The sequence below is a fragment of the Symphalangus syndactylus genome, chromosome 9 (genome assembly GCF_028878055.3).
Source record: "Symphalangus syndactylus isolate Jambi chromosome 9, NHGRI_mSymSyn1-v2.1_pri, whole genome shotgun sequence".
In the NCBI taxonomy this organism is placed as follows: domain Eukaryota; kingdom Metazoa; phylum Chordata; class Mammalia; order Primates; family Hylobatidae; genus Symphalangus; species Symphalangus syndactylus.
Genome location: NC_072431.2, coordinates 49,555,904 through 49,583,243, shown reverse-complemented (window position 1 = coordinate 49,583,243; position 27,340 = coordinate 49,555,904). Strand labels below are relative to the sequence as shown.

At 41.0% G+C, this 27,340-nt stretch overlaps 1 protein-coding gene across 10 annotated transcripts in view; it reads right to left on the bottom strand.

Annotated features, from left to right (window-relative positions):
* The window catches only part of CACNB4 (calcium voltage-gated channel auxiliary subunit beta 4), a 281,740-nt gene that overhangs the window by 83,838 nt on the left and 170,562 nt on the right, over positions 1 to 27,340 (bottom strand). The gene's annotated exons all lie outside the window — the stretch shown is intronic.

Genomic DNA, 27,340 nt, shown 5'->3' with positions numbered 1-27,340 from the left:
GCCTTACTCTCTGGCTCCCCTTAACAGTTTTTCCTTCATTTCAACCTTGGAGAATCTGATGATTATGTGTCTTGGGGTTGATCTTATCGTGGAGTATCTTAATGGTGTTCTCTGTATTTCCTGAATTTGCACGTTGGCCTGTCTTGGTAGGTTGGGGAAGTTCTCCTGGATAATATGCCGAAGAGTGTTTTCCAGCTTGTTTCCATTCTCTCCGTCTCCTTCTGGTATCCCAAGCAATCGTAGGTTTGGTCGTTTTATGAATTCCCATATTTCTTGGAGGCTTTGTTCATTCCTTTTCATTCTTTCTATTCTTGTCTGCATGTCTTATTTCAGTAAGGTGGTCTTCAAATTCTGATATCCTTTTTTCCGCTTGGTCGATTCAGCTGTTGATACTTGTGTATGTTTCACCAAGTTCTTGTGCTGTGTTTTTCAGCTCCATCAGGTAATTTATGTTCCTCTAAACTGGTTATCCTAGTTAGCAGTTCCTCTTACCTTTTTTCAAGGTTCTTAGCTTCTTTGCATTGGGTTAGAACATGCTCCTTTAGCTCAGTGTAGTTTTTTATTACCCATCTTCTGAAGCCTACTTCTGTCAATTCATCTATCTGACCCTCTGTCCGGTTCTGTGCCCTTGATAAAGAGATGGTGTGATCATTTGGAAGAGAAGAGGCACTCTTGCCTTTTGGGTTTTCAGCATTTTTCATTGATTCTTTCTCATCTTTGTGAGTTTGTCTAGTTTCAGTCTTTGAGGCTGCTGACCCTTGGATGGGTTTTTTGTGGGGGCCTTTTGTTGTTGTTGATGATGCGTTATTGTGGCTGCTTGTTTTTCTTTCAATAGTCAGGTCCCTCTTCTGCAGGGCTGCTGCAGTTGCGGGGGTTCACTTCAGGCCCTGTTCATCGGATTCACTCCGGTGCCTGGAGATGTCACTCAAGGAGGCTGGAGAATAGCAAAGATGGATGCCTGGTCCTTCTTCTGGGACCTCTGACCTCAAGAGGCACCAACCTGATGCCAGCGGGATCCCTCCTGTATAGGGTGTCTGACAACCTGTTGGAGGGTCTCACCCAGTTGAGTGGCATGGGGAGCAGGACCCATTTAACAAAGCACCTTGTCCCTTGGTGGAGGGGGTGTGCTTTGCTGGGGGAAACCCACTCATCTGGGCTACCCAGATTCCTCAGAACTACCAAGAGGAGAGGCTAAGTCTGCTGGTCCACAGAGACTGTGGCCACACCCCTAGGGGCTCAGGCCCAGGGAGATCCGGATTCTGTCCCTAAGCCTCTGGCTGAAGTTATTGGAGTTCCTGCAGGGAAGCCTCACCCAATGAGTAAGGATGGGTCAGGGTCAGGCCTGAAGGGACACTGGCCACAAACTAACACAGCCGGTCTGTTGGGCTGTGGGGACAAGTCTTGGGACCAAGCTGTCCAGCCTCCCTGGCTCCAGCAGGGAAAAAGTACAGCCTGGAGGTATAGAAATGGGTGCCACCCTTCCCCCGCCCAGGGAGCTCAGCGTGTTAGGCAGTGCGAATCCCAATGCAGGCTGCTGTCCCTCCCGCAAGGAGCTCAAACAGCTTAGACAGCAGGCAGCCACAGCCAGTGCTGGCTGCCCCACCCCTGCAGGGGTTCCGTAGGCTTAAGCTGACTCCAGCTGAGAGGCTGTAAGAGTGTGCACGTGGCCGGGCGCGGTGGCTGATGCCTATAATCCCAGCACTTTGGGAGGCCGAGGCGGGTGGATCGCCTGAGGTCAGGAGTTCGAGACCAGCCTGGCCAACATAGTGAAACCCCATCTCTACTAAAAAATACAAAAAAATTAGCTGGGCATGGTGGCAGGTGCCTGTAATCCCAGCTACTCAGGAAACTGAGGCAGGAGAATCGTTTGAACCTGGGAGGCAAAGGTTGCAGTGAGCTGAGATTGCACCATAGCACTCCAGCTTGGGCAACAAGAGCGAAGCTCCATCTCAAAAAAAAAAAAAAAAAATGAATGTTCACATTCTGGGGTTGGGACGCTAGGCCCTGGTGGGTGGCTTGGGTTCGTGAGTGGAAAAGCACAGTTTTCTCTGGGGGGATAGTGGGCTCGCCCACCACCTCCCTTGGCTGCGGGGAGGGGGTTCCCCTGCCCCGTGTGGCTCTCAGCTGGGCTGCGGTACCACACACTGTTCTTCCTTCTCTCCGTGGGTCAGGCCAGCCCTCTAGTCAACTTTGATGAGAGAACCCGGATACCTGGTTGCCAGTGAAGGATTCACATGCTTATTATGGGTTTTTTCCATGGAAGCCTCCAAAAGCCGCTGCTTCTAGTCAGCTATCTTGGCCCCATCCCTATTCCTGGATCCTTTCTTAAGGTTTTTCAGGCCTCTTTAAATGATTATATTCTCTTATCTCCTTTTTTAAGCATAAAATTAGAGACTTATGGTCCTCTTGTGTGTGATTTCCTGATAAAACCCCTCTCTCTTTGTTATAGAGAAAACAAATAAATACATGAGATATCAAAAAAGATATAAATTGAACCAGTTTACTCTGTATTTATGTAAACACTTGGAAGAATGAAAGTGCTTGAGGCATAAAATTATTCATGCCTATTTTAAAAGGTTTCCATTTATGAAAAAAAAGAGAGAATGTCTTATAGTGGAATAAAGTATCACCAGTTTTAAAATAGTCGACTAAAAAATGTTAAATCTTATCTTGATTACAAATTGTTGAAGGGAAGGAATTATGCATATTTATATTGATATAAGGACTGTGAAGTACTTAATGATCACCCGTACAGAAAGCCAAAATATTGAAACTACGTACAATACCTGACTGCAGAGCCACAAGAGGAAACATCAGACTACTATTCTGGTGCAAAGCAAAGCTTTTTAAACTATGTGTTTAGAACAGTGGTTCCCAGCTGGAGGCAATTTTCTTCCCCCAAGGGACATTTCACAATGTCCAGAGACATTTTTCATTCTCACAATTGGGAGGAGGAGTTGGTACTGACATCTGGTGGGCAGAAGCCAGGAATGGTACGAAACATCCTACAATGCACAGGACAGGTCTCCCCGACCAATCATTATCTGGTCGGAAATCTCAGTGGTGCCAAAGTTCAGACACTCTGGTATAAAACCACTAGGTCTCCTTAATATGCAGTTTGCTTTTTCAAAATTAAATGGATATATTTAGAAACATGTTTGTGTTTTTCTCATTAACAAGAACCTATTTACCAACCAAACAAATATAGCTTTCCCTTAAAACAAATGCTTCAATAAGAAGGCAGCTAGGATGTGGGGGTATTAATACCATGTTAAACAATATGTATAAGCTGAGTTTGGGTCATATGCCGCTTGAATATCATATCCCTGCTATGAAAGAATGAAATCATAATGGATGAAAAGATAACTGCCAATTTGGAAGGCATTGGGAAAACTCAAGCAAAACCTGTTTGGCTCTTATTATAATCCCTATATAAGACAGGTTCTGGAGTATAAGGAATATAAAACAAACACCTGGAAGGACTCTTCCCGAGGTGAGCTCAGGTCTAGACATGTGGGTTAATAAAGCGTACTGCCACACAGGATTGTGGACTAAGTAAGGCAATCCACATAAAGAACTCAGCACAGGGCAGACCCAGTAAATGTTCAAAAATATATTTGCTACAGTGAGGATGATGATGAATACCAGACATACACAAGAAGATTTCTGGCCAGGTGCAGTGGCTCATGCCTGTAATCTCAGCACTTTGGGAGGCTGAGGCAGGTGGATCACCTGAGGTCAGGAGTTCAAGACCAGCCTGGCCAACATGGTGAAACCCCATCTCTACTAAAAATACAAAATTAGCAAGGCATGGTGGCAGGTGCCTGTAATCCCAACTACTTGGGAGGCTGAGGCAGGAGAATCGCTTGAACCCAGGAGGTGGAAGTGCAGTGAGCTGAGATCGCATCACTGCACTCCAGCCTAGGCGACAAAGTGAGACACTGTCTCAAAAAAAAAAAAAAAAAGAACATTTCTGAAATGAACACTGTAGTTTACCCCTAAACTTCTCCCCTCCATATGCTTTGGCTATGCACTACTAGAAAGGCATTAAGGAGAAAGTTGGCTGGAAACCCCAATGCACTGACAACTAAAGGAGGTCTTTTATCTTAACTCCCCCTCTCAATATGGCAGAAACAAATGTTTTGAAACAAAAGTGAAAAGGGCTGGGGGGAAAAAGGGTGCTACTGAGTTCCACATTAAGATACAACAGCCACCCTCAACCATATGTACTGGTTTGTTATCTGCCAAAATATGTAGTTGGCCATTATGAAGGCATTGCCCATGCTTTCAAGTTGCCACAAAGCATATATTAATATTTATTTTTTATTACAGTACATTCAGCATTGATTTAAGTCTATTATATCATTTGCTCAGTCAACAAGTATGTACTAAGCATTCAACTACAGGTAGGACACCATGGGAGTTGCAAAGATCTATACAATTTTGTCTTTCCTCCCAAATTGCTTACAATCAGGTAAAGAGAACAGTTAATCTGTGGTTAGCAAGAGACAAATCTGTGTGGCTCCGGAGACTCATTTCCTTCCCTCTTTTGCTAGCTTAGCAGAAAGCTGGCTCAGCTAAACAAATGAACAAAAAAATAGGCTGATACCAACCACTGGGCTCCAGGGGCTTTCCTTCTCCAATAAGGGCGCTTCCCTGATCAGAGAGCCTCCACTGTCACACAAGCACATAGATGCTCCCTGCCTACTGATCCTATAAATAGTAGAGCATTATCTACCAGAGCTGTGGCTATGGTGCATACAGATATCCATGCCTAGCCTAGGATGCAGGTTGAGAGTTCAAGGGATTGTGTGCGCACTGCTACATGGCTGCTTATGAATTCTCCTCCAAATCAAACCTATATTATATCTGCATTGTGTAGCATTAGCACTGCATGCAAGCAACCCCTTGCACATAGGCAGAACTGACAAAGGCAGCACGTCCAGAGATGCAAATATCATGTTCACCATATCAACATTCCGACTTCATACAGATTTTATAAAATTTTAAATGTTTCCATTTGTATAGTACAAATTTGGATAATCATTCACTGAAAGACTTCCTAAATCAAAAGGTATGTAGGAGGGCTGAATGAATCCCTGTTCTCTGAAGTTCTGTAATATATGGAAGGTGTGATTTCGCCCAGAGCCAACCACAGGGGCAAGTTCTCTTTAGGGGTGAGCCTTGAACCTTGACCAGGGTAGCCTCAGGAGGGTTGTTTCAAAGGAGAGATCATGTTCAGTTCTACATTGATCTGGGGCCATACTAAGTTGGGCCTTCTGGGAATTCTCTCTAACGGTCCAGGTTTTGCCAAAGAGGGATGGTCTGAAATGCATGAGGATTGTCTTCTCTTCTCTTTTTACTTTTCTTTTCTTTGAGTGAGACAAGGTCTCACTCATTCATCCAGGCTGGAGTACTGTGGCACAATCATAGCTCACTGCAGCCTCACACTCCTGGGCTCAAGTGATCCTCCTGCCTTGGCCTCCCAAAGTGTTGGGATTAGAGATGTGAGCCACCGTGCCCAGCCTGTATGAGGATTCTGAGGACAAAACATGCTTCCCAAGCTATAGGCAGGCTTATATCCCTCATTACAGCCATCACCAGCCATGCTGTCACCTCCAGGGTGAGATTGAGGCAAGAGAGGTCTAAGATGCAAAATGTAAGAGGGCACTCCTACCTCACTCTTAAGGGGGCACTCCCCCTCAGGGTTCTGCAAGTACAGGGGTGGCTTGTGATAGCCCAGAGAGAGAGCGCCTCCTCAAATGTCTACTTAGGCTCCTCACTGCCTCACCATACTCCCAGCCCTGTTCACCTCTCCCTTTTTTCCCCCCTCCCACCTTGACGCCCCCCTTAATTTGTACATCATTCCTCCATGTACACTTTTAATAACCAGGATCTAGCCATGTCAAAAGAAATCATTAAGACCAGATCCACCTTAAAAGAGGTATGACTTAAGTGCAAGTTTGGAAAACAAACAAACAACAACAAAAAACCTGAATTATTTCCTCACACAAAAACTAGAATATATCTTGGAAAGTTCAGACAAGACTCAATTCCTAAATAGCTCATTTTTCTTCCTGTCCATGACAACCACAAAAGCCAGCTATAAAGCCATTTGGCAATGGTTGTGATTTCCAAGTTAAATGCCTTGCAATTAGCTCCTCCTATATGTTTGTTAATCCTATTATGGCAACCCAATAAGCGTCACACCAATTTAGAAATTATTAGGTGTCAGAATGTGTTTTTCCTTTGTAAATAGAAATAGAACAATTTCTATTTCTATTGTAATAGAAATAGAACAATAGTAAAATGATTTCATTTATGTTTATTTTTTACTTTACCAGTCTAGCGTCTTTTCTTCTTCTTCTTCTTCTTTTTTTTTTTTTTTTTTTTTTTTTTTGAGACAGGGTCTTGCTCTGTTGTCCACAACGGAGGTACAGTGGCACAATGTTGGCTCACTGCAGCCTCGACCTCTTGGGCTCAAGTGATCCTCCCGCCTCAGCCTTTTGAGTAGCTGGGACTACAGGCACGTGCCACCACACCTGGTTAATTTTTGTATCTTTTTTTTTTTTTTTTTTTTTTTGTAGAGACAGGGTCTGGCTATGTTTCCCTGGCTAGACCTGGCCTCAAGCAATCCTCCCACCTTGTCCTCCCAAAGTGCTGGGGTTACAGGCATGACCACCATGCCAGGCCCAGTCTAGAGTCTTTGTAGTAACCTCAGCATGTATCAGTCTATTGTACTTTGTAATTTGGTTCCCTCTTTACCAAAGAAGAATTTCCATCTAAACATGCAACCATATTTTGTGATCAGGATCATAATTGACAAGTAAGACAGTGCTAAGTGGCAAGGTTATAATGCATCTTCAGGATTTTGAGAGCTGCCTTAGAATCCTTAGCTTTTGCCATCTTAAAACTTACTTGAGGCTGGGCACGGTGACTCACGCCTGTAATCCTAGCACTTTGGGAGGCCGAGGTGGACGGATCACGAGGTCAGGAGATCGAGACCATACTGGCTAACACAGTGAAACCCCATCTCCACTAAAAATACAAAAAGAAATTAGCTGGGCATGGTGGTGGGCAGCTGTAGTCCCAGCTACTCTACTCGGGAGGCTGATGCAGGAGAATGGCATGAACCCGGGAGGCGGAGCTTGCAGTGAGCCAAGATCGTGCCACTGCACTCCAGCCTGAGCAACAGAGCAAGACTCCATCTCAAAAATAAATAAATAAATAAATAAATAAATAAATAAATAAATAAGTTAAACAAAAAAACACCTTACTTGATTGGTTTAGGAATTTGAGAGCTTCACAAACATTATCCCATGAAAACAAGCCATAGTTTCATCATCTAAAAAATGATGACAGCTGCAAATACCAAATAATGAATATCAAATGGTGAATCTTGGTTTAAAACAACATGAACGATAGCAGATGAGCCACACTAATCTAGTCATGCCTCACTGACCTTTCTTCATCTAAGAGTTTATTACTTACCTATTGCTGCTGTAAGAATGACCACAAACTTAATGGCTTAAGCCAACACAAGTTTAATATTTTGTAGTTCTGGATGTCAGAAGTCCAAAATGGATCTCACTGGCCTAAAACCAAGGTGTCAGCAGGACTATGTTCCTTCTGGAGGGCTCTAAGGGAGGATCTGTTTCCTGGCCTTTTCCAGCTTCTAAAGCCAGCCACCTCCCTTGGCTCACAGGTCCCTTCCTCCATATTTGATATGGTTTGGCTCTGTTTCCCTACCCAAATTTCATGTTGAATTATTATTCCCAGTGTTGGGGGAGGGTTCTGGTGGAGGGTGATTGGATTATGGGGCTGATTTTTCCCTTGCTGTTCTGGTGACAGTAAGTTCTCACGAGATCTGGTTGTTTAAAAGTGTGTGGCACTTTGCCCTTTTCTCTCTCTCTCCTGCTCCGCCATGGTTAAGATGTGCCTGCCTCCCCTTCCCCTTCACCTTCCACCATGATTCTAAGTTTCCTGAGGCCTCCCAGCCATGCTTCCTGTACGGCCTTCAGAACTGTGAGTCAAACCTCTTTTCTTCATAAACTACCCAGTCTCAGGTAGTTCTTTATAGCAGTGTGAGAATGGACTAATACAATATTCAAAAAAGTAATGTCAGACTGAGTCATCCTCACAATGCCATCTCTCTTGTTCTCTCTCTTCTGCCTCGCTCTTCCACTCACAAGAACCCAAGTGATTACATAAGACTCACAGGGATAATCCTGTACAATCTTCCCATCTCAAGGTCAGCTGATAAGTAACTTTACCTTTTATTTATTTTATTTTTGAGATGGAGGTCTCCCTCTATTGCCCAGGTTGGAGTCAATGACATGATCATAGCTCACTGCAGCCTCATCCTCCTGGGCTCAAGGGATCTTCTCACCTCTGCATCCTGAGTAGCTGGGACTACAGATGTGTGCTGCCATGGCTGGCTAATTTTATAATTTTTTGTAGGGATGGAGTCTTGCTGTGTTGCCCAGGCTGGTCTCGAACTCCTGGCCTCAAGCAATCCTGCTGGCTCCACCTCCCAAAGTGCTGGGATTAAAAGCGTGAACTATGATACCCAGTTAATAAGCAACTTTAACTCCCTTTTCTCATGAAACCCAACATATTCACAGATTCCAGGGATTAGTATGTGGACATCTTTGGGCAGCCATTGTTCTGCCCAGCATGAGGAGTTTAGATGAAATTTGCCCTGTGTGAGGCAGGGGCTTATATGATTCATGACATTTCCAGTATCAGATCTTTGGCATGTATAGTCTGGAGTTTTCTGACAATCAGAACTTTCCAAAAGATATTTACCAAGACAGTTGTAGTCTGTGGACTCCAGCAGCTGGTAAAACTCACGAATCCTGTTTTCATTCTATTATTTTTTAGACCTTTTGAATTTTTCAAGTCAGTTTCATAAAACATTGAGTTGATTCCTAAAAGATCAAATGTAGTCAATACCGAGGGTTTGTTGATTTTGCCTACTGCAAAAGAACCTCAAGTTGGAATCTCTCCACATTCATATTTGTGAGTCTATGAGGATTGCCAGCTTGTCTGAAGGAACTGTGCTCACTCCCTGCCTAGCTGTGCAATACTCAGAACTCTGAAGAAACAGCAAGGCTGGGCTCATTGCAGACCTGTCTGAATGGGTGTGAGACAACAGGTGGAACCATGGTGAAACGGAGAGCACATCAAAGTATTCAGGTACGCATTATTTTAAGAAATAATAACAACTATGCTCAACCAAACAAAAGCAACTGCAGGTCAGAGTTAGCCTCCAGGCTATGTGGTGGCTCCTCCTCCTAGCTATTGCTTCTATTCTGAAACTGGCTCCAACACCTAAACTCCAGAGGACTCCACTACTTTGCTTTTAGACCTCACCTCATTTGCCCTTTCAATTCCATAGCGCAGGCTGTCCTTAAAGACTCTGCCGTCTCATCTTCATCTTTATTTATGTACTGGATCTCTCACCTGCTAGCTTGGCTTTCAACATATTGCTGTCTAGACCTGAACTTCTGTGCTTTGCTCCCCAGTCTTGGCAGCAGGCCCATGACCCCGTGTAGCCCCTTGCTAAGCACATGACTTGCTGTTGTAGCAACTAGGTGCAGGGAGCCGGAGGAAGTCTGGTTGGAGGCCTGGATGGCATCTAGCTGACATTCCATTCTTCAAGTACAAAATATCAGTCTTGGCCAGATAATTTCAGACTGGCCTACAGAATTCTAATGGGAAACGTTTTTGCTAAGCATCAGCCAATAAAAGCTCATTTACAAAATGGAAGAAGAACCCTAAGACTATGGCAACTTATAGAAGAAGAACCATAAGACTAAGGAAACTGGATTCTATTCCTAACCCTCTTGCAGATTGGCTGGGTAACCCTAGGAAAGTTCCTCACCTGTAAAAAATTGATCGGTTTCCTCACAAGTAAAATGTGGAAGACTGGGAAATTGTTTCCTGATTTCATGGACCCAACACTAAGTAAAGTAAAATTAAAGCAAGGTAATACTTTTACATACTCAGGCAGTATAATTCGGTAATTTCTAGTAATTCTCCATGAGTTTCCATCTCATCTCCATTCAGAGGGACTGGTTTTTAAATGTGACTCTATGATACATTATATACATACATAGATACATGCATACATACATACACGTGTGTAATCTATTCTGAAATCTCTTTTTTTTTTTTGAGACAGAGTCTCGCTCTGTCGCCCAGGCTGGAATGCAGTGGCATGATCTTGGCTCACTGCAAGCTCCACCTCCTGGGTTCATGCCATTCTCCTGCCTCAGTCTCCCGAGTAGCTGGGACTACAGGTGCCCACTACCAAGCCCGGCTAATTATTTGTATTTTTAGTAGAGACGGAGTTTCACCGTGTTAGCCAGGATGGTCTTGATCTCCTGACCTTGTGATCTGCCCGCCTCGGCCTCCCAAAGTTTATTCTGAAATCTCTTAAAGTAGATTATAGAAAATTGATTGTGAAATCTCTTAGATTGCAGCTATTACTACTATACAATATAATTTATATTGCTACTATGTAATTTGTATTATATACATATAATAATATATGGAAGGATCTTCTTACCTCTGCATACTGAGAAGCTGGGACTATAGGTGTGTGCCATCATGGCTGCTGTAGTATATATATATAATTACATCATAAAATATGTATATATTACACCACCACAGAGAAAAGTTGTAACATGATGGAGATGAATTACTTATATTAGGAATCCCTAAGAAGCATTCTCAATCCCTGGATGAATAAGAGAAGGTCTGGAATATATTTACCTTAGAAAGTTTTAGGAAGTTTCAGAACAGATTCTACTTTTTTCAACACAAGGTGTTTATAACACATATGATATCTGTTTTTCATCCTTTAGAATTCCAAGCCAACTCCTTTTTGTAACACAGTTGAGGTGTGGTAAGGATAGGTACCCTTTAAACATTGTGACAATGATTCTATCGTTTTTTCAAGGAATCCCACACAATGCTTCTGGGTGAAACTTTCTGACCTATTTAAACAGAGCTGATAATTCCATTCTTATCACCTCTATTATGATATGGATCACATTTGTATTGTACTTAGTTGTTTACTCCTCTGCCTCTCCCACTTATCTGTGATCTCTTTAAGAATATCCATTGGATTTTATTCTTCTTTGTATCCCCAGCACCCAGTGGAGTACCTGGCACACAAAAGCCATTCAACAGTGGTTAGTGAACAAATGACTTAATTAATTGTTAAGGAAAGTCACCTGCACTCTAAGCTACTTGAGGCATTTCTATTATTTTCTGATTTTATAACAGAGAATAAGCAGTAGAAGAATACAGCTATTAGCTAACACATTTTGTATTATTTGGTAGTCACATATCAGAAATAATTCCTTTATATTTGGAGGATGTATGTCCCAATTTCATTTGAACACGTGAAACAATTTCTGAGCATCCTTTAAAAGTAAGGTCCTAAGGTTGAAGTACCATACTTTTGAAACTGTCTTTCTATGGGTACCAAACCTACAGAGCTGCATTTAAAATCCTATCAAGTTAATGTTTTTGCTGCTGAATGAGTTCCATAAGTCACTTATAGGAAAGCATCTATCATTTTGGAATCATGTACATTAGCAATCCCTGGTACCTGGAAGAGTTTTCAAGTTTGTTTGGCAACTGTGCATATTTCTTCTGAATTCAAAGGAGCAGAGTGGATAGTTTGTTTGTAGGATTTGCAAACATCCAAATTTAAGGATAGAAAAGAGGAGCAGGGAGGGGGTGGGGAGGCTAGGGTGAAATTCCAGGGGAGGGGCCTTAGAGGCTGGTGTAGGGGGCAACAGCAAGGTGGTCGAGAAGGGTAACATTCAGAATATACTGTGAAGACGGAACTGACAGGACTTGCTGATGGATTGGATGCAGGATGTGAGAAGGAGAGTTAAACCTGAGTCCAAGGTGTTTGACCCAAGCAACTAGAAGAATCGACATACCACTTGCTGGGATGTGAAAGACCACAGGAAAAGCAGGTGAACCCAGATCTGGACATGATTAATTTGTTTGCCTATTAAGCAACCAAATGGAAATACTGAGTAGGCAGTTGGAACTCAGGAGATAGGTTAGGGCCAAAGTTATAATTTTGGGAGGAACATTAGAATACATTGGCTATTTAAAGCCTCAAGGATGGATGAGATAAATAAAAGAATGTATATAGATAGAAAGAGAAGACATTGAAGGATTGAGTGCTGGGTCTCCAAAATCTAGCAGTCAGAAGATGAGAAATCAGTATAGGTATCTGAGAACTAGTTGCCAAAAAAGCCAGAGGAAAACCAAGAGAGTGTGTATCCTCGAAGACAAGTGAAGAAAAGTAAAGAAGAATGATCTGTTGTCTCAAATACTGCTCATAAGGCAAGCAAGATCATGGGCCACAGCAATATGGAAGTCATTGGCAACCCTGATAAGAACAGTTTCACTAGATTATGGGGGCAAAAGCCTGATCAGAGTGGACTCAATAAAGGGTGAAGAGAAGTAGAAGGCAGGGAATAGAAAAACTCTGAAATGGAATTTCGCTATAAAAAGCAGAGTCTCTTAAATGAGGGTCCCCAGAGAATCTATGGATAGAATTCAGAGAGCTCAGGGATTTTGATGGAAAAAAATTACATCTTTATTTTGACTCCTCCCTAATGTAGCATTTTCTTCAACTAATAATATAATAGCAGCATCTGTTACTTCGTAGCCTACAGAAATTGTTATTTCTATATTTTCATATTATATTATAGTTGTTACAAATATCTCAAAACATCATGCTCGTTACTATTTCAAATTTACAGTAATTACTGTACCCATCACTAGGTCTCATGTGACCATGCTCTTCTGCTCTACAAGTAGTCCGATGGAAGGAAACTTCTTATACTGAAGAGTGACAGGTTTTGGAATCAGAAACCTTGATTTAAATCCTTGACTGCTACTTACTAACTTTGCCTTTGGGTGTCTAATTCTCTAAGCCTCAGTTTCTTCATTTGTAACATGCTACCACATCACAACACTGGAAAGTTATTTTGATCAGTATATTCCACTATCCTGTATTTCTTTTTTAGTCTTATGTTTCACTTTAAGCACTTTAAAACATTATTCTGAGAAGGAGTCCATGGCTTCACCAGACCATTAAAGGTCTTTATGGCACAAAAAAGTTAGGAATTTTTTTGGAAATGTTTCTGAAAATGTAAGGCAGAAACGGATAGGAGAAGGAGAAAGAAACATCCACAGAGGATTTTCTAACATGGGAGAAATAAATGAATATTTGTATTGCAGATGAGAATGATTCAGTAGAGAGAGGGGAAATTGGTGATGCAGGAATAGGGAAAACTGCCAAAGCAATGCTCTTGAGTAGGCACAAGGAGATGAATCTAACACACAAGGGGAGAGGCTGGGCTAAGATAGGTATGTGGGCCACTCGTGCAGTTATAGGAGAGAAGGCAGAGAATATGGGCAGAGCCACTCGCTGGGAAGATGTGATGGAAAGACCCTATGTGGGCTCTATTCCGATTGCTCCCATCTTTTCATTAAAATAAGAAGCAAGGTCATCAGCTGAGAGTGAGGATGGGGGAAGAGGTGCTGGAGTTTGGGGAAAGAGAAGAAGGTATGAATGAATTGGTTGTCTAGAAAAGTAGGACAGTGAATGGACTGGTGAGGGGTAACTTAAGATCAATGATCACGAACTGCAGGTGAGTCAGCGCAATTGTATGCTTCACCCAAGTCTTATCCAGCTGCAGCAATGCAGGTGCTGAGTAGGCGGAGGGTTGGATATAATCAGGGTTGTGCAAGTGAAGACAATGCAAGGGAACAGCAAGACTGCAAAGAGCGGCTGATGGGCTGGAAAATAAAAAGCTCTGGCACAGTAGCGGTGAGCTTGACCAAACAGATTTATTTCTGCTTTCTGCTTTTCCCCTCACTCCTTCTTTCTTGAGAGTCAAACATAAGAAAAAGGAAAATCTTTGGGCAGACAGCAGCAGAAACTGAAAGCCACAGAATGGAGAGGCAGGAGTGGGCTGTGAGTAAGCCCAAGCTGGAGCTGGGTATGAAGCAGCAGAAGCAGCAGCAGACTTGGTCATGTGAAGGGCTGCACATCAGAGAGAAGCTCCATCAGCTCCGGCTGCTCAGGGCATGGCAGAGAACCTGGTTCCTCGGGCTGCTTTAAACTCTAAGTATGAACAGCTATCTGTTTCTATTAAAGAGTATAAAGGCAAATGATAGCCATGTATTGCCTAATTTTAAAAGAACACCTTTCTATTACTGAATGACTATCGACTTACAAACAGGAGCTTTTGACCAGTTTGATGCTCCCTTTTACAGCACTTTCTACATTTTGTGTTAAATTGTAGATACTTGAATACTAAATAGAAGTGTCTGAATAACTCTAATGTAACAGAACCAAAAGCAGCCCCATGAAGGCAAGGAGCATGCCTCATTTATTCCTGTGCCTCCTAGGACATCCCTTTGTGTTTGGTTGGCAGTCCACAAAGGGACAGGTGTGATAACTCTCAAGGGGTTACACCCTGATTATATCTCACCCATTTCTACCTCCTTGAGAAATTGAGTTGCCCAAGTGGTCAGAAAGGTAATTGCAAAATCAAGCTGTGGATATGCAATCTCTGTGCTTCGTTTGGTAAATAGTTCCAAACAAACAAACAAACAAAAAGCCTGGGTGCAGTGACTCATGCTTGTAATTCTAGCACTTTGAGAGGCCAAGGTAGGCGCATCACTTTGAGCTCAGGAGTTTGAGACCAGCCTGGGCAACATGGTGAAACCCTGTCTCTACAAAAATACAAAAATTAGCAGGGCATGGTGGTATGTGCCTGTAGTCCCAGCTGAGGCTGGAGAATCGCTTGAACCTGGGAGGCAGAGGTTGCAATGAGCTGAGATTGTGCTACTGCGCTCCAGCCTGAGTGACAGAGTGAGACCCTGTCTCAAAAAGAAAAAAAGAAAAAAAAAACGTAATGCAAATGGACTCACTCACTATACTGTCTGAACTCAACAAATAGTTCTTCACTTTCTGCCTCTTTTCAGCAAGCTGGCTCTGGTCTAACTCCTGGAGATTCTGCTGAAGATATTGCATTCCAACCCCGACTTTGGCTACCTACTGTCATTCTATCTAAGGCTGAAAAACCATCACAGTGCTTACATAATTCTACTCAGTCCCCCTACTACTCAGGAGGAAGCAAGGAAAGATGGAACCAAGAGGAGACAGTATCCTCTAACTTCCAGAAGATCGGGAAAAGTATCTGTAACTTCCAAAAAAAAAATCACTTATATGAGTACATTTCAAACATATTTTTACTACCACCGACAGAGCGAGACTCTGTCTCAGAAAAAAAAAAAAAAAAAAAAAAAAGAACTTTTACCATATGACCCAGTAAATGCACGCACATACATAAAACTAAAAATTAAGACTCATAACCCTTACTATATGTAACATTCTCTGTTATTTTTCTATTCTACTTTTACTTCATTTTTAAAAAACTCTGGTCATAATATACTAGAAGGCTTTAATGACCCACAAATGGGTTATAACCTGCGGTTTGAACTCCTTAGCCTATGTGAATTAGAAAGCAAAAGATACCATTGTCTTTGTTCTGCAATAGCATACAAAATTTATCAGCATGGAAAATAAATCTCCATTGTGGAAAGGAAGGGGCAACAATTACCATTATTTGCAGATAATATGACTGTATATCTGGGAATTCCAAGAGCATCAACTAAAAAAACTGATTAAGAATTGGGTAAATTGATTACTACATTAATATGTTAAAACTAATAGTTTCCCTTTATCCAACTAATAACCTGACAGAGGACAAAGAGAAAAAAACAGCAACCATTTAGGATAAAAATAAAATAGGTAGAATACTTGGGGAGAAATTTCCAGGCTCTATATGAAGAAAAACAAATCTCCCCGATAATCATAAAATAATTGAATAGAAGGTCATGCTTTGTTCTAGGGTGAGAAGACTCAGTATAATAAAGATATAATCTTTCCCATATTAAATTTAATATAATCATAATCAAAATACAAACAAGATTTGGGGAAAATTTTCACAAAATCATATACAGATTTATACAGAAAAATAAATTCATGATAAAGACCAGGAAAACTGTCAGGAAAAAACAAGTGAATGGGAAAACTAACCCTGCCAAATATCAACATGTATTATAAAGCTACAGTAATTGAAACAGTTTAATACTAACCCAGAAACAGACAAAATAACCCTAAACAGAGTTCAGAGAAAGTTCTACATGTCATATATGGGTGTTTGAATATGGTAAATGAAGCTCTTCAAAACTGGAGTGGGATAATGAGATGACAGATTAATGATAGATGTTGCAAAAGCTGGCTGGCTTTTGGGGCGAAAAAGTTAGGGTGGATTCCTACTTTGTTATTCTCCTAAAGACTTAAAGGGTAAGAAAATTAAACTAAAATAGTGTCAGAATAAAGTATATAAAACTTTAAATTTTTTTGATATGGGGAGTATTAAAGCATGATCCAAATCCTTGAAGTCATAAAAATCATGAATGAATTTGTCAACATAAAATGTAATACACATGACTGCACAAAGATAGTTGTGTAAGGATGTTATCCGCAATATTGGTTGGAATTGCAAAGCACTGAGAACTGCATACGTGCTCATTAGTAGGGGACTGGCAAAACAAATATTATGACACAACCCAGCAGAGGATTGCTAGGCAGAAATTGATAAGAATGGGGTAGATCTAGAAGTACTGATGTGGAAATGGGTTAAAGGTAATATTGTTTAGTGAAAAGGAAAAGTTCCAGAACACTCTGTACTCCTTTATTTTTTAAGCCCATTTATTTGTACCTATATATGTATATGTACATGCATATATTTACATACAGTACATATGTAATGTTTACATACAGTTCATTATGTAATATATGTAGCATAATACTCTCTATAATATTCTACAACATACATTTGCCCACTTAATACATCATAAAGATAGGAAGTGGTTGTTATCAACTACTTATGGGAATTAGAATTATGGGACTCTAGATCTTTACTTGATAGTTCATATCCTTCTATACTATTTGAAGTTTGTTTTTATCATGATCTTTTAAAAAGTAGAAAATACAAAACATGCCAGTACCATATCTAAGTAAGGCATACTCCCTCTTCCCCTATTTTCTGTTTCATCAGTTAAAATATATCAACCTATAAACCCATTTCCTGTGGTTGAATTCTCAGGTTATCCCAGGTCACTGCAGTATACCAGCTGGCTACTGATCAAGAATTGCTAAGGAATCTGTCCTATGCTTGCTCCAAAAACAGAACTAGTTTATATGAGTAATGCTAACTAGTGACTGGAATACAGTATCTGGAAGCCTATTACTGATATTTCTATAGACAAACTAAGCCCCGAAGTTGCCCTAAAATGGCAAGTAACATTCAGTTAAGCTTAGCTTTAAAATCCAGGTTCTATTCGCTGTGTTCTAATTATTTTTCCTGAATAGCCTGCTTGTCCAGTCTAGTTGGCAACAACATGTGTAGTATGTGACACATAAAGGCTTACTTTCAGGCTCACAAAAGGAACATGGCAACACCAAATTCATGAAATTCAGACATCATTAAATTACAGGCTCAAAGAAGCTCCCAAAGCACATTTGGAAGCTCCCCCTTGGTCCCAGGAACTCTCTGTCATTTTTATGAAGGCGTAAGGCAACCAAGTGGCAATGGGGGGTGGGGGGGTGACCTCTTTCATTGCTCTAAGAAATCCTAGATATTCCTGTAACTGTTAAGAACTGACATTTCAGGGTTTTTTTTCTTTAAAAATAATATTGTTCAAGTTGCACAGTAGGCAAACAAAAAAGATGAGTTCTACCTCTTCTCAACATTTCATACAGCTCAAAATGGAAAAATGGCAATCTAAATTTCCGTTAGTAAGTGAACGACTAAAAAACTATAGTATACCAGTATATTATGCAACTATTAAAAAGAGATATAACTCTCCCTCTACTGATGTGGAAGCAAGCGAAGTATGAATATGACACAATACCATTTTCTGTAAAAATAAACAACCAAAAATATGACAAGAGGTATTTGCACATGACTGAGCATGAAGAAACATACAGGAGAGACACCAGGCTGTTAATGTTGACTTTAATATTGGAGAAGATAAAAATGGAAGGAAGCTAGGGAGAGATGGCTAATTTTTGCTTTTATATATCATTGAGTAGTTACAATAAGCACATAAAATATAAAAACATTTTAAATAATTTTTATAAATTGTAATAAAAATATATATTTTAAAATATAACTAAAATTAAAAATTATAAAATAAGAGTGGGGGAACTCAGTAAAATGGGCCACTGAGAAAGTAACACATCTTGGAAGAAAGAATCTGTGCCAGGGTGACAAATTTTTACCAGATCTGAAGGCTACAGATGAAACATGACCCATAAACTCTGAAATATCCAGTTAATAGCAGTCGATATACCCCACAAGAGGGAAGGAACTTCACCAGTGGAGCTCAAGGTTATAGACAATGCTAGAGAACACATATCTGATATGAGTTGAATTATGTCCCCTGAAAAAGATATGTTGAAGTCCTAACCTCCAGTATCTCAGATGTGATCTGATTTGGAAACAGCGTCCCTATAAAGATAATCAGTGTTGAAATGCAGTCATTGGGGTGGGCTTTAAACCAGTATTGGTGTCTATTAAAAGGGGAAATTTGACCTGCCTGGCCAACATGACAGAACTGTCTCTACTAAAAATACAAAAATTAGCGTGGTGGCATGCAACTGTAATTTCAGCTACTTGGGAGGCTGAGGCACAAGAATCGCTTGAACCTGGGAGGTGGAGGTTGCAGTGAGCTGAGATTGTGCCATTGCACTCCAGCCTGGGCAACAGAGACTGGATCTAAAAAAAAAAAAAAAAAAAAGGTGGGGGGGGTCGGGGAATTTGGACACAGGGACAGACACTAGAGGGAAGAGAATGTAAAGAGGCACAGAAAGAACACCATTATGCTGCCACAAGCCAAAAACACCTGGGCTATGAGCAGCTCTAAGAACAAAGGCAGGCTCCTTCCCTTGCAGGCTTTAGAAGGAACGTGGCCCTGCCAACACCTTGATTTTGGACTTGTAGCTTTCAGAACTGTGAGACAATAAATTTCTGTTTTCAAAACCACTCAGTTGGTGGTACTTTGTTATGGCAGCTCCAAGAAACTGATATATTAGGTTGGTGCAAAAGTAATTGTGGTTTTTGCCTTTTTTTTTTTTTTTTTTTTTTTTTTTTTTTTTTTAAGGCAAAAACCATAATTACTTGGCCGGGCGCAGTGGCTCATGCCTGTAATCCCAGCACTTTGGGAGGCTGAGGTGGGCGGATCACGAGGTCAGGAGATCTAGACCATCCTGGCTAACACAGTGAAACCCCGTTTCTACTAAAAACAAAAAATTAGCCTGGCGTGGTAGTGGGCGCCTGTAGTCCCAGCTACTTGGGAGGCTGAGGCCGGAGAATGGCGTGAACCCGGGAGGCGGAGCTTGCAGTGAGCCAAGATTGTGCCACTGCACTCCAGCCTGGGCGACGAGCGAGACCCCATCTCAAAAAAAAAAAAAAAAAAAAAACAAAACCATAATTACTTTTGCACCAACCTAATAGTATCCAATAAGGTAAACTAGAAATCTCAGTGTCTCGATGTTGGCCTTATTAGATATTTTACATAATTTAGCATGTTATTAACAGGATATTCTCTGCTTGTTCTGTGGACACATGCTATCTCTTCAAAAGACAGTAAGGCATCTTGACCATGTCTCACTTTATAATGAGCTAGTATTTTGATTACTTACTAAATAGTCAACATTGAGCTGTACATGCATTATTTTATATACGCCTCACCACAACCCTCGAGGGTGTTGGTTTTATTGTAACTGTCATCCCTCTTGTGACAGATAGAAAAACTGTGGCTCAAAAAGACCAAGCAATGTACTCAAGATCACACAACTAGACACCTGGACTCAAAGCTGGGTCTGAGCAACATCAAGTCTTCTGTGTGAACCGCCAGACCCTACTGCTTCTACTCAGGATCCCCCTCACAGGCCCAAAAGGTGGTGCCATGGTCAGTAAAGCATAGTTTTGCAATATTTTCATTCTTTAATCAAGTTGTACTGGCACTTGAAATAAAATTCTATATATTTCGAGGGTTTAAAAAAAATTGTAGGGTCACATTAAAGCAACTATTGAAGCAATGTTTGAAATGATGGATAAGGTTTTCTAAGGCAGTTATTCCTAAGACATAGCAACTCAATATATAAAATTTCAGTGATCAAACTCATTAAAGCAGGAGCTGCTATGGAATATGAAAGCTGCAGTCTCATGGCTATAGAATCAGAAGCCTGAGGAGGACAACACCCTGACAACACTCCTGTCCTACTCTGAAGAGAGTTATAAGGTGCCTGAGAAGGAAGGAATAGCTGAACTATATAAAGTTTGCAAAATGCAGACAGAAAAGTTTTCTGGCCCTGAGGGAAAGACCAGCTAGCTGCTTTGTAGGTTGAATAATAAGAACTTGAGGTCACTGTCTCCACCAGTGTGATCACAGGGTACAAAAGGGAAAGGGAGTGTTACCTGTGTGAAACCAAGACTATTCTGCTCTCTTCCTATGTCATGTAAACTTTGTAAACTTGGGAAATGTAAAAATGTCCAAGGAAGTGAATGTCGCCGCTTGGTCAGATTTAGAGGCCACTGAGAGTTCAGGGGAGGCTATGCCTACAGACAGATACACATCCAGTTGGATACACAGGTGAAGTGGGCAAAGTATGGCAGAGTGCTTTATTTTTCAGCCAACCACATACCGTTCTAGGTACTTAACAGCATTGTCTCATTTGTCTCATTCCACTTTACAAAGGTTCAAAGACATAAGTAACTCAGCTAAAGTCCAGAACTGAAGAATGACAGATGTGAGATTCAGTTAAAATTCTTATTTACAGCTGGGCATGGTGGCTCATGCCTGTAATCCCGGCACTTTGGGAGGCTGAGGTGGGCAGATCACGAGATCAAGAGATGGAGACCATCTTGGCCAACATGGTGAAACCCCGTCTCTACTAAAAATACACAAATTAGCTGGGCATGGTGGTGCACACCTGTAGTCCCAGCTACTTGGGAGGCTGAGGCAGGAGAACTGCTTGAACCCGGGAGGCAGAGCTTGCAGTGAGCCGAGATCACGCCACTGCACTCCAGCCTGGCAACAGAGCGAGACTCCGTCTCAAAAAAAAAGAAAAAATCCTTATTTGCCATTTCTGTGATCCACATTCCATATAGAAATTCAATAATATGCATTGATTAACTGTTGTTTAATTCATGTTATGACTAAACACACACATCCACTATGAATATGCCACACATATTTGCTCCACGCTTTCCAAGCAAAGGTAGCAGTGATGCTCTCCTTTGTATAGTTAATACAGAGATCTGTGTACCTTCCTAGAACTCACCTGGAACATCACAAGTGAGTGAAAAATAAATGTCTGTTGATTGGCTGATTAACTAAGGTAGAACTCTTAGAACCATTAGTACTTCAAAATAATGACTCATTTGCATAGTATTATATAGCTTGAAACAAGGCTTTCTTGTGCAGATGGAAGGAAGCTTCTTAAACTGAAGAGTGACAGGTTTTGGAATCAGAGACCTTGATTTAAATCCTTGACTGCTACTTATTAACTTTGCCTTTGAATATCTGACTAATTTTCTAAGCCTCAGCTTCTTCATTCGTAACAAGGCAACTCCTATTACACTTATATACCACAAAGGATTTCTTGAGTAAAAGTGAGACAATGCATCAAAGCCCTTAGCATGAGGCTGAATTAATGGAAATTATCATGTTGTCTCTGAATATGTGAAATTTAGGCTTTGATTTTTAGCCTGTGTAGTCTTTCCTATTTTTAACACAAGAACAGCCTAAATACAACCTGGTTATCTGAACCTAGCGAAGCACGCTGTATTACTATAACTAAACTTTCTTAGAAACAGTCATTACAGTAGTTACAGACAAATCCATATGCGGATGGAAATCCACTTTACTTGAATGCAGATGCTGAACTCACTCAAGAAAACTCAATTTATTCTGTGTTTACATTCTACTACAAATTATCAAAACATGCGATGTCAATATAAACATGAGACTTCTGATAACATTTGAAGAGATAGCATTGATAAGGCTATTAGATATTCTTCAAGATAGGATGTGTTCTTTTATTCAACTGAAGTATCAACTTTTCAAAAAGCTTTCCCTTCAAGGAATATGAAATGCCTAGACAAAGGAGATCTGGATTGCTTTCTGAAAGACTAAATCCTTTTGTTATAATTTTCCTTATAACTGAATCTACCCAGTTTTCAAATTCCCAAACTAGTATAGATTTAGTTTTCAGATGCTGGTGAATGAAGGAAGTCTTAAACCAGCTGTCAAAAACAAAACTAACAAACAAAACTATATCAACTTTAAGATTCTCAAGATTTGGTCAACTAAGCAACTCAGTCTATAACAAATTTAAGTTGTAAAGTGCAATTCATGGATTTTTCTATGCTGTTTGAAACAGAAATGTAAACAGCTTTTGCAGAATGCAGAGTGCCAGAAAGCCCACCTTAATTTCCCAAGGAGCAGAAGTTCAAACAGCTCGCAGATAGTAATCCTTGACTGGAGAAATCTGGGAAGCAGCCAACTCTGTTTATTACACAGAGAACTGTGACTTTCTTGCAAGGGCAAGTCATGTTTAGGCTCCCAGGAACATTCAGAGATCATAGCACATTCTGCTTCTTTGCCACTTCTTTAGGGAATCTCAGTCAAAGACCTTGGCCAAAGAAGCATGAAATGGTAGTCAGACCTCCAAAGACGTTTTGTACAAATAATTTTGCTTAAATGGTTCCCACCCTACAAAGAATAGTAAAAGGCTGTGTCATGTTGTGAAAATGATTGCTGAAAATGAATCATGCTGTTTAATTTCAGCTCTGTGTATGAACGTGTTCTGTGCCTCGGATGTCCTGTGGTATTTAATTCCTTGGTCATTTGCGTATCATCTGCTTCCTTCAGGGAAAAAAGGCAGCCTTGCAGGGAGCAGGTCTGCAAAGGTGAAAGCCTCCTCCTCATCTTTCTCTCCCAGTAATGTGTGGTTGGGAATGCCCTAGGGCCTGGACCACCTCTCATTAGGAAAACAAAATGCCTATTACATCATCAGCAAAAATGAGATTCTCTCCCTGCAGACCACTATGATTCTGTCTAATATGAACCAGAACTGCCACTACAAACTTCGAAAAACCCTCCTATGTTTCAAGATTATAAATGCTCTCTGGGCTCTCAAAGCATAAATCATTGAAGATGCTTTAGTTGATTTATGGTGGCCATTACACGAGAATGTATTTGGTATCTTTATACGTCTCATTAAATGTTTTCTTTGTAGGACTCAGAGAGGCCTTCTCAGAGGAGACATTCAGTAGTCATGGAAAAGGCACAAATTACCTTTCAACCCAGTTTCAGCAACAAATAAGTACCACTCCATATTCATTGTTTTCTCATCGGAAACCACTGAAATGAACACATTTCAATGAATTCTTATCCGAGCAGGTCTTGTAAGTGGCTGGGTGTAATAACTATCTATAGGCCAGGAAGGCTCTTCTCCTTCCCAATCCCCCTCTCCATCAAATCTCTTTCTGCCAATCCCAGGGTCAAGCTCTACCATTGGTGAAGTATTCTTTTTAAGTGTTAGGGTTTCATTTAATGCTGCCTTACACTATGAAAATGCAAAGAACTCTGGGAGAGGCATTATATTAAGCTATTTTTTTTTCAGCTATTAACTCAGAGATTACTTCCTGGCTACCTGCAGATAAAGGGAGGGATCTGAGATGCCAAGGCCTCCCAAAAAGAAGGAAACCCTTCTCAGTTTATTTATATTTGACATGTGCTTTTGCATATTATGGATAAACAGGATATTCTGGAATGGTACCAGCTCAGAAATCAGAGAAAAAAACTGGCAAGGTTTCTAAGGAACCCATGTATCATATCTGCATCTACAGTCTGGAGGTCTTGCCGGGGGTCATTCATGCTCCTCTTTTCTGTAGACAGCGGATAAGTGGTGACTTGCGGAATTTGCAATGGAACAATGAAATCTCATGGTGCCGTATTTGATGGCTGCTAAATGGCCACCAATATAATAGTCAAATTCCAAAGTCTGACTTCTAATTGACACACATGATCACTAATTTCAAGGTTAGAGGGCACTTCAGAGAGCATCTAGTTCATCTGCCAATTAAAGGACTGAATTCCATCTACATAATAAATGCCAAGTGGTCTTCCAGCTTTTTCTGGAACATCTGCAGGGCTGGGGAACTCACCCATTCCATTTTCAGGAAGTTCTGAAACTGTATTCTTATATTTTACAAAAATCTGCCTCCCTAAGACTTATATCCATTGGTCCTAACCCAATATCTTGAGTTCCTACATAATAAGCTAGACACCCTTTACACAAGACAATTATTCAAAGAGCTGAAGACAGCTATCATGTCCCCTGAGTCTTTCATGTACCAGAAATGGTGAACACTAAACACACTGCTTTTAACTTAAAGAAACTGTAGCACATTCTCAGCAACTGTTAGTTAATAAGGAGAGTAAAAATCTTGCCAGAGGTCTTCTTTCAAAGTGTAATGTGCTAATACAGCTGCCCGGCCAACCATGTCAACTTTGTCCAGTGACATGGGCATATATAGAATGTACCTGTCTATCTGAAAAGTTTGAAGAGGCTATTAAAACCATTCTGAATGACTTATTTCTTCTGTTCTAGCTATTTATATCTGCTATTTAGAATGAATATGAAATAGAACATTGTGAAATCTTGGACCTACTTACTTAGCCTCTGACAAGTTATATGACACCCTCCCCAATCAAAGTTTCCATTGCCCATCTGTGTCCTTCCAGAGTAGTGCTGTATCTGGGTGTAGAGGTGGTGCCCGGAAGGAATGGACCCTGCTCCACTCGCACACAGATGAGCACAGGATATCATTGGTGCTTGGAAATTCATTTATTTCTACTTTCACCTAGGTTGGATTTCTGTAAGTAAGACCTTTCGTGTCATTTCAAAGTTTTACCTTGATGTCAGAATGTCAGCGAGAATAAAAGATTTTTTAAAAAAACCAAATGAGTCATTTGAAATATGAGAAAGGCTGAACTGCTATTCTTCATCTCCTCACCGACCCTCCTACCTCCAATACACAAAAATAAGAATAATCAGGAATTCTCTTGCCTTTGGAGCATGGAGGGGACGGGATGGTATCATAGTTGCAAGCACAGCATCAGATGTCTGATTTTGTGGTAAATACAATGGAAAGCTTCAAGGATTAGAACTGGCATGGATTTCTGTTGAAAGGAGAGCTGGATTGGGAATCAGGGAATTTAAGTTCTATCAGCTCTGCCATGTTGGCCCTGGGACCTTTGTCAGATCTCACAACTCCTTTCTCCATCTGTAGATATAATACCTTCCCTGTGTACTCCTATGAGAATCAAAAAAAGCTAGTGGATATTGTTGCAAGATATTAATCTTTTGGCTTTTCTTTTTTGCCCTTCCTTGTTGGAGACGCTCCTCCTCAGTCGGCAGCACCCACAGTGCCTCAAGAGGAATTATGACTGGCATCCAAAAAGCAGGAAGGCAGGGAGAAGAAAAGAGTCTACCCTCAGTTTTGACTTCCAAAATGATTGTTTTTTTTTTTTTTTTTTTTTTTTTTTTGAGACGGAGTCTCGCTCTGTCGCCCAGGCTGGAGTGCAGTGGCGCAATCTCGGCTCACTGCACGCTCTGCCTCCTGGGTTCACGCCATTCTCCTGCCTCAGCCTCTCCGAGTAGCTGGGACTACAGGCGCCCGCCACCATGCCCGGCTAATTTTTTTTATTTTTAGTAGAGATGGGGTTTCACCATGGTCTCGATCTCCTGACCTCGTGATCCGCCCGCCTCGGCCTCCCAAAGTGCTGGGATTACAAGCGTGAGCCACCGTGCCCGGCCTGTTTTTATACACCATGTGTTTTTGTTCACCATGAACAACAGCTTTGAAAGCCAAAATGTGTGTTTTAAAGCAGTGGGTTTGGTTGAGAGAAGAAAGTGCCCTTGAGAATCAACAGGAAGATGTTCAAAGAGCAAAGCAGAGGATGGTCACCTACCGTTGAGGGTCAGGGGGAGTAGAGGTGAAACAAGGCCTGACCTTGGAGGAGATGTGCAGGAGGCCCCAGACAAGGGGGATCAGACCTGAGGGTCCATGCGAAATAAATGAAAATGGCCAAACACTTTCCTTGAACAAATGACAAAGTCTCCAGACAAGGCATCACCCGTGACCATTTCTGTGATCTCCCTGTGTCTCTGAGCTGTGCTCTTCTCTCTGGCAGGTGACGAACTTGCATCCATAGTTACGCGCACTGCGTGCTGGAATGAGCCCACCAAAGTGACTACCCATGACCCAAAAATTTGCTGAGTGCCTTCCAAACTGCTCCATGTGAATACCCCTCTCTTTGCAGTGACCCAAGGCACTTATTTACTAGCACCTCACACTACCCAAAAAACTGATGAGTCTAGACAATGGAGAAATTCACCCTGTTACGCAAGTTCTTGGGAAAGCAAAAACAAAAGCTATACAAATGGAAGGAATTAAGAAACAAATATGGAAAAAAAATTATTTCATATTTCTTAAAGAAAAAAAAGCCTAGCCTCTTTGGCTTTTATAAGAGCCTGGCTGAGAAGTATATAAAATTTTATATCCAAAAATCTGTCTAATTTCTAAATTTTACTTGTTAGTTTTGAAATCAAAAAAAAATTGTTCCAGCCTAATAAAATTTGCCCAAATAATGATTATTAGTTTATCTACATGATTGGCAAGTGTTAACATAAATATATGTGCACAAGCAAAAAGCAGATTAATAATAATGGAATCAAGTTTTCCTAAGAGGTATGGCTCTTTCTAGTTAATGTGACATTTATAAACAGATCATGTTCTGAGTCCTTACTCTATATACTGGAGACATGAGGTACAAGGCACTAACTTCTAACCACACAGCATGACACAGGAGCCTTCTTGAATTTCTAGACTCTCCCCCAAAGAGGAACCTCTGAACTTCAGTAGGATTTATACAGAAAATGGGTAAGTGGTACCAGAAGACAGAAATGACATGAGCAAAGGTAAAAAGGCAGGAAAGGGTTAAGTGTTGAGAAAATAGAAAATTGTTGCTAAAACTGCTTCTCCAAAATAGTATTCTGGAGTAGGAAGCCATATTTCTGACCCCTTATGGCCTGGGCACATCTGAGTGCTAGTAGTTTCATCAGGACATCCAAAGACTT